At 42.1% G+C, this 12695-nt stretch overlaps 1 protein-coding gene across 6 annotated transcripts in view; it reads left to right on the forward strand.

Annotated features, from left to right (window-relative positions):
* The first annotated feature begins 2866 nt into the window (after positions 1 to 2866).
* Positions 2867 to 12695, forward strand: part of KMT2E (lysine methyltransferase 2E (inactive)) — a 57916-nt gene continuing 48087 nt past the window's right edge. For 5 of the 6 annotated variants that reach the window (XM_061467383.1, XM_061467381.1, XM_061467386.1 and 2 more), the window contains exon 1: positions 2867 to 3486. The gene's annotated coding sequence lies outside the window, so the exon portion shown is untranslated. Of the gene's footprint in view, positions 3487 to 10808; positions 10869 to 12695 lie in introns of all 6 variants that reach the window. The other variant, XM_061467382.1, reaches the window with a different exon arrangement.

Below are 12695 nucleotides of genomic sequence, written 5' to 3' on the forward strand. Positions count from 1 at the left end.
TCAATGGGTTAGATGTAGTCTGAATTTACACCCTGTCATACAAGAACAAAATATGGGAAGCAGAATCAAACTGCTGTGAAAACAAAAGAACCCCACCCAAACAGTAACATCACGAGTTACAGTCCTTAAAGAAAAAAAGCTTTAGGACTGGAAAACATACATTTTTCATTTCGCACCCCCTGCCAGAGTACTGAAATAAAGAACCAGAACATTTATTTGCCAAGCCTCCAAGCCTGCCCAGACCTGTGTGACAAGTTCATTTTCCTATAAGCTTCATGAAGTAAGACATGGGGCACCTTCACAATATTCACACACCGTAGGTTTTCGTTTGTAGTAAGTACATAGTTAAAACTCCTGTGTTACAAACGCAGGCCATCGGCAGCCTAACCTTGCAACATACATACCACGTTACCCCACAGAAACGCTTCTCAACTCCTACAACAGACTCTAACATCACACAAATACAAGAATATCGATCTATTCCTCCATAACGAAGCTCTGTTCAAATAGAATATAGTCATAAAGAGCTCACAGATTTTCCCTCAGGCCCCCACCCTGTACCCCCGGCAAAGCAACACCGGAAACACGACGACCTTCATCACAAGAAGAACTCCGCACTGCCTGTACGTTTTCCTCAACTGTTTTAATGAGGTCATTTAAACATGTCTTCAAAGGACTCTTTAGGCAAGTTACTCAGAACAACGCTACGATTCCGGGGAACCTAACTTACAGATAAAGTGCTCTGGTTCACAAAGTGAGCGACGGCATTATGGCTAGGTCACCCGATCGGCCTAGCCGCGCACACTCGGGAGGAGCGAGGAGATGCCGAGGGGGAATTCTCCCTTGCAGTGGGTAAAGCCTTACACAGAGGGGGCGTAATGGAAAGCTTCACCCGAGAGCAGCTACACCCTGGAGATGGGTGGAGAGTAAAGAGAGAAGCGAGAACCTTCCTCAGCGGCAGCTACACCCTCCTGCATAAGGTTAATGGGGGAAGGGAGACGGGAACCACCGCGGCGGGGAGGGCAACGCGGACTCTCCCGGGCCGCGGCAGCCGCCTCAGCCAGCTTGGTCCGCAGCCAAACCCCAAAGGAATGCAACGCGGTCACATGACCTTCGGCGGACGTGCAACTCCCTTCCCTCTCCAGGGAGGCCCTGCGCCATCTTGTACTGACGCAGTTACAAAAGCAGGCGCCAGCTGCTCCTCACTCGCTCTTCCCCCGCTCCACTCCTCACAGCCCCGCCACTGTTCGGGAAGGAAAAGCCAAGGCCCAGTCCCGCTTTCCCGTGCACCGGCTCGCCGGGGATCCCCCGCCCGCGCAGTCCTCCCTCGCGCTGGGATCATGGCGCCCGTTTTCTCCCTTTGCACCAACCTCCCCCGGCAGCTTCCCCGACCCTGCCCAGCTGCGGCTGCCCCTGCTGCAGGATGATGTCAGCGCCACCCAATCGGGGCGCGCCGGGCTAGCCCGGCCGGCCTGGCTATTGGCTCCCGCGCAGCTCCCTCCCCGCTCCTGCCTCGCCCCCGCCGCGGTTCGCTGCGGAGCCGCAGCCAAGGCACGAGTGGGGGGAGGGGAAGAGGAGGAGAAGGAGGTTAAAAAAAAAAAACCCTACACAAAAAAACCGACAACCAAACCCACCAAGACGCCAGCCGCCATTTCGCGCAACAACAGGCAGAACCCGAGCGAGCAGCCCCAGCCAAAGCGCCCTAAGGAAAGAGAGAAAGAAACAAAGAGACACACGCACAGAAGAGTTAGACAGGAAAAAATACCCATAGACTCCGCCATGATCACAAGACGTTTAATCGCCCCCCCTCCTCCCTCAGACTCAATGCCCCATTACAGCCGCCGCCTCTGCGTCCAACCAGCTAGCAGATCCCTTCACCTCGGCTCCCTCCTGCCGCAGCAGCAGCTGTTTAGAGCCCCAAACTCTCTCTGCCCAAGGTGTGGGGGGACGCTAGTCTATGGCGCTGCTAATTGCTTCTCCAGTCACCCGATTGTGGCGGCTCCATCGAGGCACAGTAAGAGCTGCCAGCCCAGCTTTTATCTGGTGCCCCGAGTTTGCGCACTGAAGGAGGCTCGCTCAGCCCCTGGTGGGCGTCGAACGAAACCCCAGCCGTCGCCTCCCCTCCCTCAATCAGCCATGTCGCTGGAGGGGCTGCAACCAGGCAGGGCGGCGGGCGAGCAGAACGGGAGCTGGTGGAAAGAGGAGCTCCGTACAAACGGCGGAGGCTGCGTCTGTCCTGAAACTTTGAGGCGAGCTTCTCGCCTCGCCAGCTCCCGCTGGTCCGGATGAAAGCAGACCATACCTGCTCCTCAAGTGCCGTTCCCTGAAGGGGAAACGGGGCTCGTTCACTGCTCCTCTCGTTCCCTGCAGAAACGAAAACGCCTTCAGCTAGTGCTGTTCCACTTTAAGAAAAGCAGCTCTCACTTGCCTTATATGCAAGCCTTAAGCATTTCGGGGAAAATTCTCAGCCTAAAGTGTCTGACAGGAGAAATTCAGTCAAAACCTCAGTCACACCTCCCGCTTCATCCCCTTTCTCGCTCCCCTCTTCTCCGCCCCTCAAGCAAGTTCCTCTGCCTGTGTGAGATCCGGCGGGTCTGCCCGGCTTTTCGCGTACTTTGTTACTCCTCAGGTTGAGACTCATGAAGGATTGGTACGCTGAGAGCAACGACGGTCGTGAGGAGGAAGCCGGAGGTGGGGAGGGGGAGCAGGCGAGGAGGGAGCTCTGGCGTTTGTGCCTCAGAGCGCGCAGTTCTGAGTCAGACGTTCTCCCGCCCTCGTTCGGTCCCACAACAGCCTGGGACAGAGCCCGCGCCCCACCCCCGCCGTCTGCGCCTACGGGGCTGCGGATCGCCCCCGGCACCAGCCCCAGCTGCAGCCGCCCCTCCTCCCCTACCCTGCTCCCCTCCTCACAGCCCCCCTGCCCAGCCCCTGCCGCAGTCTGGTGTCTCGGCCGCGCCCATACTGTTCGGGACGCCCAGCGTAACATGCAAAGCGAGGTTGCAAAATGGACACTGAGGGCTCGGCGGGCACAGGCTGCACTCCAAGCCCATAAGCAAAATGGCGGCGATTTGGCTTCGCCTTGGTAACCCTGCCCCTGCCAGGCGGGGCGGGTGAGCCCCGTGCAGGGGGAGGGAGGGGAGAGCGGACGCCATTTTCCCAGAGAGAGGCAGTGACATAGAAGGGAGCGTAGGAGGCTGAAAGGAGGGAGACACGGGAGCAGCAGCGGCAGCGGGGTTTGTACACAGGTCCCAAGGCAAAGGCGCTTCCGAGCTGGTCCCCGTAGGGTTCTACGCACTGAGCTAGGTTCGGGGGGAGGGGGGTCTCCTCTTTCCTTCCTTTTCTTTTTCTTTCTTTTACTAGAGCCTGCTGAGGGTTCAGTCCTACCTAGGATAGGGACATCCGCAGTGGGGCTGTTGCATTGTTTTGGTTGGGATAGAGAAGGGGCTCAGCTGAGGGGTCCTGCTGCCTGGCCTGTGACCATTACAGGTGAGTCTTCGGTTATTACAGCATATTCTGTTGTGGGTGCTTTGGGGAGGGGGGGGGTGGCAAAAAGGGAGTGAAACACGACGGGAACGTATCATTAACCTCGGTGCGAGTATAACTCTTTTCCACCCTGAAATATGTTTAAATTCTGCTTAAGTTGCCTTGAATTTGTTTTTTTTCTTTTGTGGGGTTTGGTTAAAAAATGGCAGGCTGTCGCTATATCTTGTGAATATGGCGGGTTACTGTAACTGGAGGAGCTGAGGAGAATTTTTTGGCAGTTACGCCAGATTTATGCATTATGATTGGAAAAGGAGCCAGAGGAGGCTATTATGTGACAACGTACGCTTCCTTAAACTGGTGGTTCTCAGACTGGGTTTGTGTGTTATTGGGACTGCGTATTGAGTTCTGCTTAAGCTTATGGGAAACCTTTTCCTCCATCCTGTATTTTTTTGCTTTGTGGTACTAAAATGGCTCATTATAGGCCTAATCTCTCTGCCTTCCACACCCCCGCCTCCTTTCCTCCCTCCCTGCTAATATCTCCTCTCGTGGTGTAACCTGGACGAACGGAAAGCAGTCCTCAAGAGTTTCTGTGCCAATTTAAAAGGGGATCACTCTCTCCACCCCCTTTCTTGAGGGTGTAAGTAGTTATATTGGTGCATCCCTTCCTCTCTTCAGTTCCTGCAGCCAGCGTTCGCGTTCTTTGGGTGGCTCATTTCAGTCTCCTTCCTAAAGAGATAAATATTGGTGGGGTAGACACTATTGCTGCAGACATAGGGCAGGGGAAACAAACGGTTCACTGTGTAGTACTAAATAGGGTGGAGAAATATAATGTAGCCTGATTATAAAAGTCCTGTATTCCCCCATGCTCAGCCATTGGGGAATGTGCGGTGGCTAAAAGCCCTGAGGTCCCTAAAATGGTACAGACTACGTGTCGTTAAAAGCAGAAGTTTAGTACTGCATCTAGATATAGGAATGTTTTAGCTTGTTTATTTACAGTACCTTAAAGGAATAATAATGAAAGGTTTTTGTTATTCAGGGCTCAGATCAGAGAAGAGAGAGAGATATCTACGGCTGTACTTCTAATGCATGATTAATTGGCTATCGTCGCTATACTTTCAAAGTTACTTTACAAAAAATGTGGAGCAATATTTTTAATTTCCCTCTTTTGTCCTTTAGAGATTCTAAAAATGGCGGCCTCAGGCTGATGTTGTGGTAATCTAATCAGCTCGGGTCCTCCACACCCCATGCAGTGCGTTTGTCTGCAGCATATTAGAGTCTTATTACGTTTAAATGAAAAGACTGTTCCGTTCAAATAATGTACAAAATGTCTCTTGACTTTACTGCGATTTAAAAATGCTGTGTTCCAGCTGATTAATTTTATTGGTTATGTGTGTGAAAGGCAAGTGAACGAGACCACTCTTGTCGGGGAAAAGGGGGGTGGAAAGAGGCAGCAGACTGAAGCAGCTTCTTTGAGGGGTGTGTATAGGTTGTTGTAAGGTAGTATGTATGTCGGTTTAACAATTTGGAAAAGCTCCTGTGTTTGTGATGGATAGCATACATCTGTGCATTCTATTAACGACATAAAAGCATAATATTTATCAAAATAACTACTGGATTAAGATCACTAAAACAGTCAGCTAAATTCTTTGTGGAATCACATTTGTGAACATCATTCACCTTCCAGGATATACCTTCACTGGCCATCAGGGTAGTAATTCCATGTATTGATAGTTCAAGAACACTAAAAGGACTGTATACTTACAGGAATAAACTGTGTGAGATGATAACCTGTTACTTTATTAACATGCAGATTTTTTTCTGCCACCATATGATCTTGGTATCACTTTTATTTCCCCTTCCATTTATTTTGTATATTGCTATGTAAATCACATATGTGGTAATATACATACAAATACTGAGGGAAAGTGCCATTCCTAACCTCTAGGTTTTTTTTCTAAATGAAATATGAACCTTTTAGTATCACCACTATAAATATGTTTGAGTGGGGGGAGGGGGAGGTCACAAGGATTTATTATTTGGTAGTTGGTGTAGTGTACTCTGATACAAACTATAGAGGCTGCAAACTGGATGTTCTAAGCAACAATAACAACAAAAATTTTTTTTTTGCGTGCGCCTTTTAAAAATCTTGTCCTTGGTTTAATGAGGTACAAATTCCTATTCTAGTATAGCTTTGGAACTTTCTGGATTTAAACAATCGAAAGTGAGGTATTGAAATGCCAAAGCTGCCTTCAATCTCTAAAAAATTTTAATTTAGATACCATTTGGAAGCACTGATGTGTGGTTTAAGCTATACCTGGAGTTGAACAGTAAGATAGTAAGACAGTAAGTGTTGTTAATGCATGCCTTTTGTGTGTTTTGAGGCCAAAGGCTGAGCAATTTCAACCACCAAGTGATGCATTAATAGTCTAGTAATGTATGCTCCCATCATACCTCCCTTGTTTGTATGGATTTTATGTTTTTAATAAACCTTGTTTTACTCTGTTTATTAAAAAGTACGTTAATAGCATTCTAAACAGCGTATGTGTGGGCCTTTTTGGAAACCTTTTGCCTGTTTCTTTCCTCTCCCTAGGTTTAAAGTTCCCGTTCTTGTGAATAACTCTTTTTAAACATGATTTAGAGGGCTACACAGTTCTGCAGTCCAACTTCATGGCCTCAGTCATGGCCTCAGTCGTGTTCTCAGTCAGACATCTAACTCAAGATCAAGATTAAAATAAGTTTGTACAGTTTACAAAAAGTGTTCGTGAGGTGGGGAGGTGGTGAAATAAACCCAGAGATTTAAGTCATTGTACACAAATTTTACTGCTTACATTACAGATTGCAAATTTATGCGTTAAGAACTTCTTGGGAATTTTGAGATCTTCTAGGGTTTTCCTGTATGAGTTTTAGTGAGTCAGTTTGCCTTTGTGACTCAGTTTCTCCATTTGTAGAAACTGATCTGTGATTGTTTTAAGGAGACAATGTTACAAAGGAAATTCTACCTTTTTTTTTTTTAAATTCCATTGATGTTGATATGTTAAAGTATATTCATAAAAAATAAAATGCACCCCTCAAAAAAAACCCTAATACTCCTTGAAAGAGGAAAGACAGACATTTCTGGCATACAAACACGGTGTTACAAATGCAGTAATATAGGCTGCAGTTCTGAAACCACTTATGTATCTTTAAGCTTTTCATATCTGAAGGAAAAATCTGCTTAACTGTTACTTAGCCTTTTGGGTGAGCTTTTTTTGCCATCTGGGAAATAGAGGGGAAATAATACTGTCTTTTTAGACTATACCCAGGGAAACTTTTTCTTAGCTTTACAATTCAGATTACTTTTAGAAGTTGCATTGCCTCATATCTTTGGTACAGTTTCAGCACACACAACTGTTAATATTCCATTGGAGAGCAACAGAAGTACAGAAATTGGTGTCACACTGAAAGGTGTAATGTCTCTAGTCCTGACCTCACATTTAAGGGCAGTCTAATTTTGTGTGCATACTAATACTCATTTTAGGAAGGATCATTTGTGGGACTTAGTTAAGGAGTGGTGTATGTAATTGTAGAATTGTGGCATTGTTCTAAACAAATAATAACAAGTGAAGGTTTAATGAAAGTATTTTGTTGGTTTTGTATGACATTCTAACAAAATTGCGTTGGAGGGGGTAGATTAGTGAAGATACAGAGTGAAACTCAATTCAGACTTCCGGAGAAATGCTTAAGAAGTCCATGTATGTTATTGGCCTTACAACTTCCATACAAACGAGCAGTTGTGAATCTCTCAAAAAGAAAATTTTGTTGAACAGTGTCTTTGGAACAGGTACAGTGTTTAAATGTTTCCACTGTGCAAATAGTAGTTTTGATTTATTGCTGTGAATGAAACGTAAGATATCTCTGGGGAGAAAAAAAAAAAGTTCCAACATATGTAAAATGTGGATTAACAGAGGACAAAAAACAAAGACCAAAACCAAACCCCAAGTTTTTTGTTTTTTTTTTTCCAAATTCTGGATCAGTTAAAATACTAATCGTAGTGGGTTTTTGAATGGTGCAAGATTAATATTTCTAGCTACACTGGTTTTCACATTTTCTTCCTAACCAAAGAATCACACCCACAAAAGTTAATCTAATCTTTGAGGAGCCAAAATTCTGCTCATGACCTTCCTACTACAAAAAACCTGCTATAGTTGTTTTCAGAGACAAAACTATTGCTACCTTTAAGGCATAACAAACAAGTTATATAAAAGAAACCTTGTTGAGATTTTATATACTTGCTAGGAGATACTGAAGTTATTTTTATTTCGTCTTACAAATCTTATTGTGGTATTGATGAGACAGGCAAGAATTGAAGCTCTGCTTCTGATTCAGAATTTTAACAATTAAGATTATCTGTAGGCCTTTGAAGAAAATTCTGCTGTACAGAATATTTTTTTTAATGTGTCTGACTTAAGTGTTCTTTTTATGTTTAAAATGAAAATATTTGGGAAGAACTATGGTAAATCACAGCGCCCGCTCAAATTATTTGTTTCAGAAGTACAAATGAAGAATATATTGAAGTAGCGCACAGTTTGTATCCTGTGCAAGTAAAATGTGCATGTTAGTTTTACATACTTTATTGGAAGAGTGCTACGTCTCCTTCCGTGTGATAGTTCATACACTGCTTAGATGGAGATATACTGTTGTAAAACTTAGATGAGCTTTGCAAGGGACCAGTTTTACAAATCAGGGTAAGTATGGAAATGACAAAATGATGTTGATCCTAGTTTTAGAATTTAAAGTAAATGTTTTCAGTAGGTGTAAATGTTAAAACTTCATAGTGCAGGCTCAGGTTTATAGAAGCTTTTTATTTGATTTTCATGTGTTTCATGTTGTGTTTTATGCCATCATAGTCTGGGTAATCATTCACTTTTATATCTTTATCTCAAAAAGAAATTGTCATCAAGTTCAAAGACAGGGTGATAAGACTAGATTTTAATGACACTGTTGTACTTTATGTTACAACTTAAGAGGAAGGACCTGTAATCTGTTGTCCATCGTTGGTTATTTCATCAGTCATAGAAAGTAATGAAATTAGTATCCTGTCTTTGCAAAGTGAGAATTTTAAACGTATACAGGATGGTAGGTTTGTATCTTTTACCTTGAAGAGCTCTGAATATTTAATTTGGTTTGGTGTTTGCTACTCTTAACTCTTCTAACTTGACTAGGTCTAAAGATGCTTTCTTTCTTTAGCAGTAGGTGATGCTTTTAACTTGCCTTGAGTGGACAAAATGAGCTAACTCCTAATTAGTATTGTTATAATGGGGCTGTGTTAAAAACTGTATCACAAGACAGATAATATTCCAAGTCTAGACAGTTAATCCTGTCTTAACTGTTGGTTTAAGAAAACTTTTCAAATGAGGAATGTTTTTTTAGTAGGTTCTGCTTAAACTGAAGACAAAGACCTGAGAATTACAGCAACTTATTTATAGCTTTTTTGAGGAAGGTATTGAGAGATTACACTTCTTGGTTGGTTTCTAAACCAGTTTCTAGAATTAAGAAAGAAATGTGGATACTTATATATATAACTGATAAACAATACAGTAGTTATTTTACTAGTTATAATGCTCCTCCCTGAGGTGCTTTCGCAAGTAATATAGCTACTTTTTTTGCTTAGGGTAGAAGGGTAGCTACACATCATGGGAATCTTATTTAATATTGTTATGCAGCATTTTTATGAATTACTGTAGAGTTGGTGTTATTATGTTCATTCTCCTGTCTCCTCTGCAATCACATCTTCTGTACTGGAAGACAAATAAAAGACAAACTGCATCTTTTTTTCTTCTTCTGCATGGCATTAATGTTGAAAGTTATAAGCTGTGTTTTGTGCTGGGCAGAATTTCTTGGTTGTGTTTATTGTAAGATGATGCATTTCATGTCCTTGGTATTACAATTAAAAATACATACTGAGATCTTCCTTGAAAACTCAAAGGTATAAATTTACAAATGCATAGAATCTTAGTTTCTTAGCGTGAATCAATGTTGCTAAATAATGGCAATTAAAAAGGATTTTTTTTTTCTTGAAAGTAGGAAGGATCTTTTGTGGGTTTTTTTGGCTGTCCTTGAACATGACATAGTCCTTCCATCTGTTTCCTCACCCCTTCTAGCCCTCTTCCTCCCAAAATCTTAGTAAAGAGCATTGGAATATTGCCAAGTTGTTATCAAGAAATATAGTTCAGGTTGAACTGTGGTTAAAATTACATGAGAGTTCTTCCAACTGCTAGAAAGAATTAAAGTGAAAACATATCAGAATAGAAATTTGCTTACCTGAGATGTCAGACTTCAAATAAGCCAAAAGAGGCTTCTGTAGCAGGTAGCTAATAATTACAATAGACTCCCAAGTCTTAATTAAGCAGCATAGAAAAAAATAAATGTATTATTTTATTTGATTGCATGAAGGCAGCAGAATATTTACATTGTTGAAGGCAATACCAGTATATATTTGTAGCCCCATTTCCCCCCCCCCAAAAAGCCTTGTTCTTGGAAGGAATATTGGGCCTTAGAATTTAGACTTCTACATAACTGAATCACCATGACGTGTGCTGTTACATTTAATAAAAGAAGAAATAGCCTTTACAGAGTATTCTTACAGAATATGGACTGTATGTACGTGGCAGAAACACTTTATATTTTGAAATGTTTGTAAAAATAACTTTTGGTAACAGGAGTAAATAATGTTTTCTTAGAGAATTGGTAAGTCATATACAGGCATTTTGTATAAGTTTAATCAGCAGTTCTTTACCGTTTTGTGGTAGATGGAGCCAAATGTTTGCAGTAAAACAGCTGATACAAAGACTGACTTAAGTCCAAATGTTTCTAATGAGAAACTGCTGTATTTATTTTCTTAACCTTTGAATTTTGATTTCTGTTTTCTAGTCTAAAATACACTAAAGTTCGGTAGCTAGTAGATACTTGTCCAAGCAGTAAGCAATATTGCAATTAAAAAGTATTCTTTACTCTTACTCTTCTTGCGTTCTACTTGTCTTGTATTTTGTGTTCATTGACTCTCCTGCTCAAATAATAACTTCTGAATGGCTAGGCCTTTTTGTGTGGTTTATTTTAAGAAGTATCGCAGGTGCTTGCAAAATTAGAGACATCAAGTCATTGGCGGTTAATTTTTGATTTTGGGAATTGATTTCTGTAAATAAAACCCCACAAATCTGTAATATGTTGTTTTTCTGTATAATCCTGCTTGCCGTTTCTCTGATCTTTCTATTCATTAATTCTTGTTCTTTCTGTAACTGCATTTACCCTTATTTCTGTTCTACCACTCACTCTTTTTCTCTTCCTAGTCTCATATTTTGTCTAACTTCCACTGAGAGAAGAAAAGGAGGAGTGAAGAGAGAGAAGAGGTAAGGGGAAGTCATCTATGTTTTAATGGACGGGCATAAATATCCAAGGGAGAGTGCTTTCCATTACTACTTCAGAAGTACACAAGAGCAGTACTCTTGGGGCAGATAGTAAAGGGAAGATAGCCTATGGCCAGTGGAAACTAGCTCTTCTGTGTGGCAGAAATTTTACTGCTGAATGATTCTAGGTTTATACTTAAAAGGGCAGCTTGCTTTCCACTCAGTGTAATGTATGTAATGATCTGTATACTGAAGAATTGATACTTACATGATGGAAACTTGAGGGGGTTTATGCATGAATCTTTGATACCATGGAGGAGGCAGGGTTTCTTTCATCTTCGTTCTAGATCGCAAGCTCGGGACAGGTTCATGAAGTTTGGCTGTCTTTCCAGACCTGACTGAGGTCTTTGTTAAATGTAAAGTCCTGTATTTATTGTATCAGGATGTTCATAAGTTTGCTAATGAACTCTTTACTTCACCATACTTGTTCTTACTCTGTATTGGCTCTGGATTAAAAAAAAAGTATGAGGAGGAGCCTTACACTGTAGTAGTTTGGCTGTAATAGCTGTGTTTCTTAAGTTAGTCTAATGAGCACTAGGTCTCTGTCAGTGCAGCCAGTAACTTACAAAAGACAAAGAAAAACCCCACAAAAACACAACCAAAATTTGATAGAAATAGAAAATTGGTGCCCTTGAGATCTCTGAAGCTTAACGAAAATCCAGAAGTAGATGAAAAAGGGCTATGCGCTGTCTTCTGGAAGAAGCATGGAGAAGCAGCATAATGATTTTAGGCATCTGTTGTGTGTAACTCCAAACCAGCCATAGCAGGTATTTTATTTATTTTTTTTTTAAATTGGCTAATGGGGCCCGTGAGGAGGAGGTGAGATGGACCTTACTGGTAACAGTGTCGGTCAGTGTGGGTGGCATAGGTTGTTGAGGGGCTTGTGGCAGAAGCCAGGACCAGGTAAGACTGTAATGAGGAAGATGCTGCTATGAGAGGGATATAGAGGGCATTAGGTCAGTGGGCATATTAGAACACAAACTACAAATACAGAAGAAACCAGTTGTATCTCCTGTGTGATTAATAGGAGTTGGTCTTAATGTGCATATTGTATTTGAATGTGCGTAGTGTCTTATTTTTACCTACTGTCCTTTTTTATCTTGGCACAAATTTGAAGTAGACTGCTGATTTATCTGCTAGGTTTCCATAGAGAGCAGCAAACAGTAGCAAAGGTCTGAATTTGGGCTTACAGCTATTTCTAAGCCTGCGTACTTCATACTGGAACTGCAGTGGTGTAACATTTGGAAGTTGGAGATCCCTCCTAATCTTTTGCCAAAATCTGTACTATGGTGGAATGCGTTGAGGGAAGCAGAGAAAGAACTTCCTTGTGTGTAAGATTAGTCAGTTATTCATGTATTATGCTTCTAGGTCTGATTAAAGAAAGGTGTTTTATCTCCTTAGAAACAGGCAGCAATAAATATTCAGATTACTTTGATATATGTATTTATGTTACATATATACACACTGCATATATTTTTCTAGATTTGTGTGTTAATACATATGTATACGTATATATGCACACAGTGCACAGAACAGTTCACCGTTTGAAGGATATCTATAGTATAGCGTTAACATGTCAGTTTCTATCACTAGTTTTCCAAATACCCTACCTATTGTATGGAGAAGACAGTGCTCAGAGCAGTAGTAGAAAGCAAAAGTTTAGCAAAATACACAGGATTTTTTTAGTAAAATCTTCTTACTGTTTTCTTCTCTTTTCTCCCTGTAAACTCCTTCCCTCTATTAGGAAAAAATAATTAAAAAAAAAATTGT

Source organism: Pezoporus flaviventris, unplaced genomic scaffold (genome assembly GCF_033815535.1).
Source record: "Pezoporus flaviventris isolate CSIRO_AGI_PZ_B2104156 unplaced genomic scaffold, CSIRO_AGI_Pfla_v1 ptg000045l, whole genome shotgun sequence".
Lineage (NCBI taxonomy): Eukaryota > Metazoa > Chordata > Aves > Psittaciformes > Psittacidae > Pezoporus > Pezoporus flaviventris.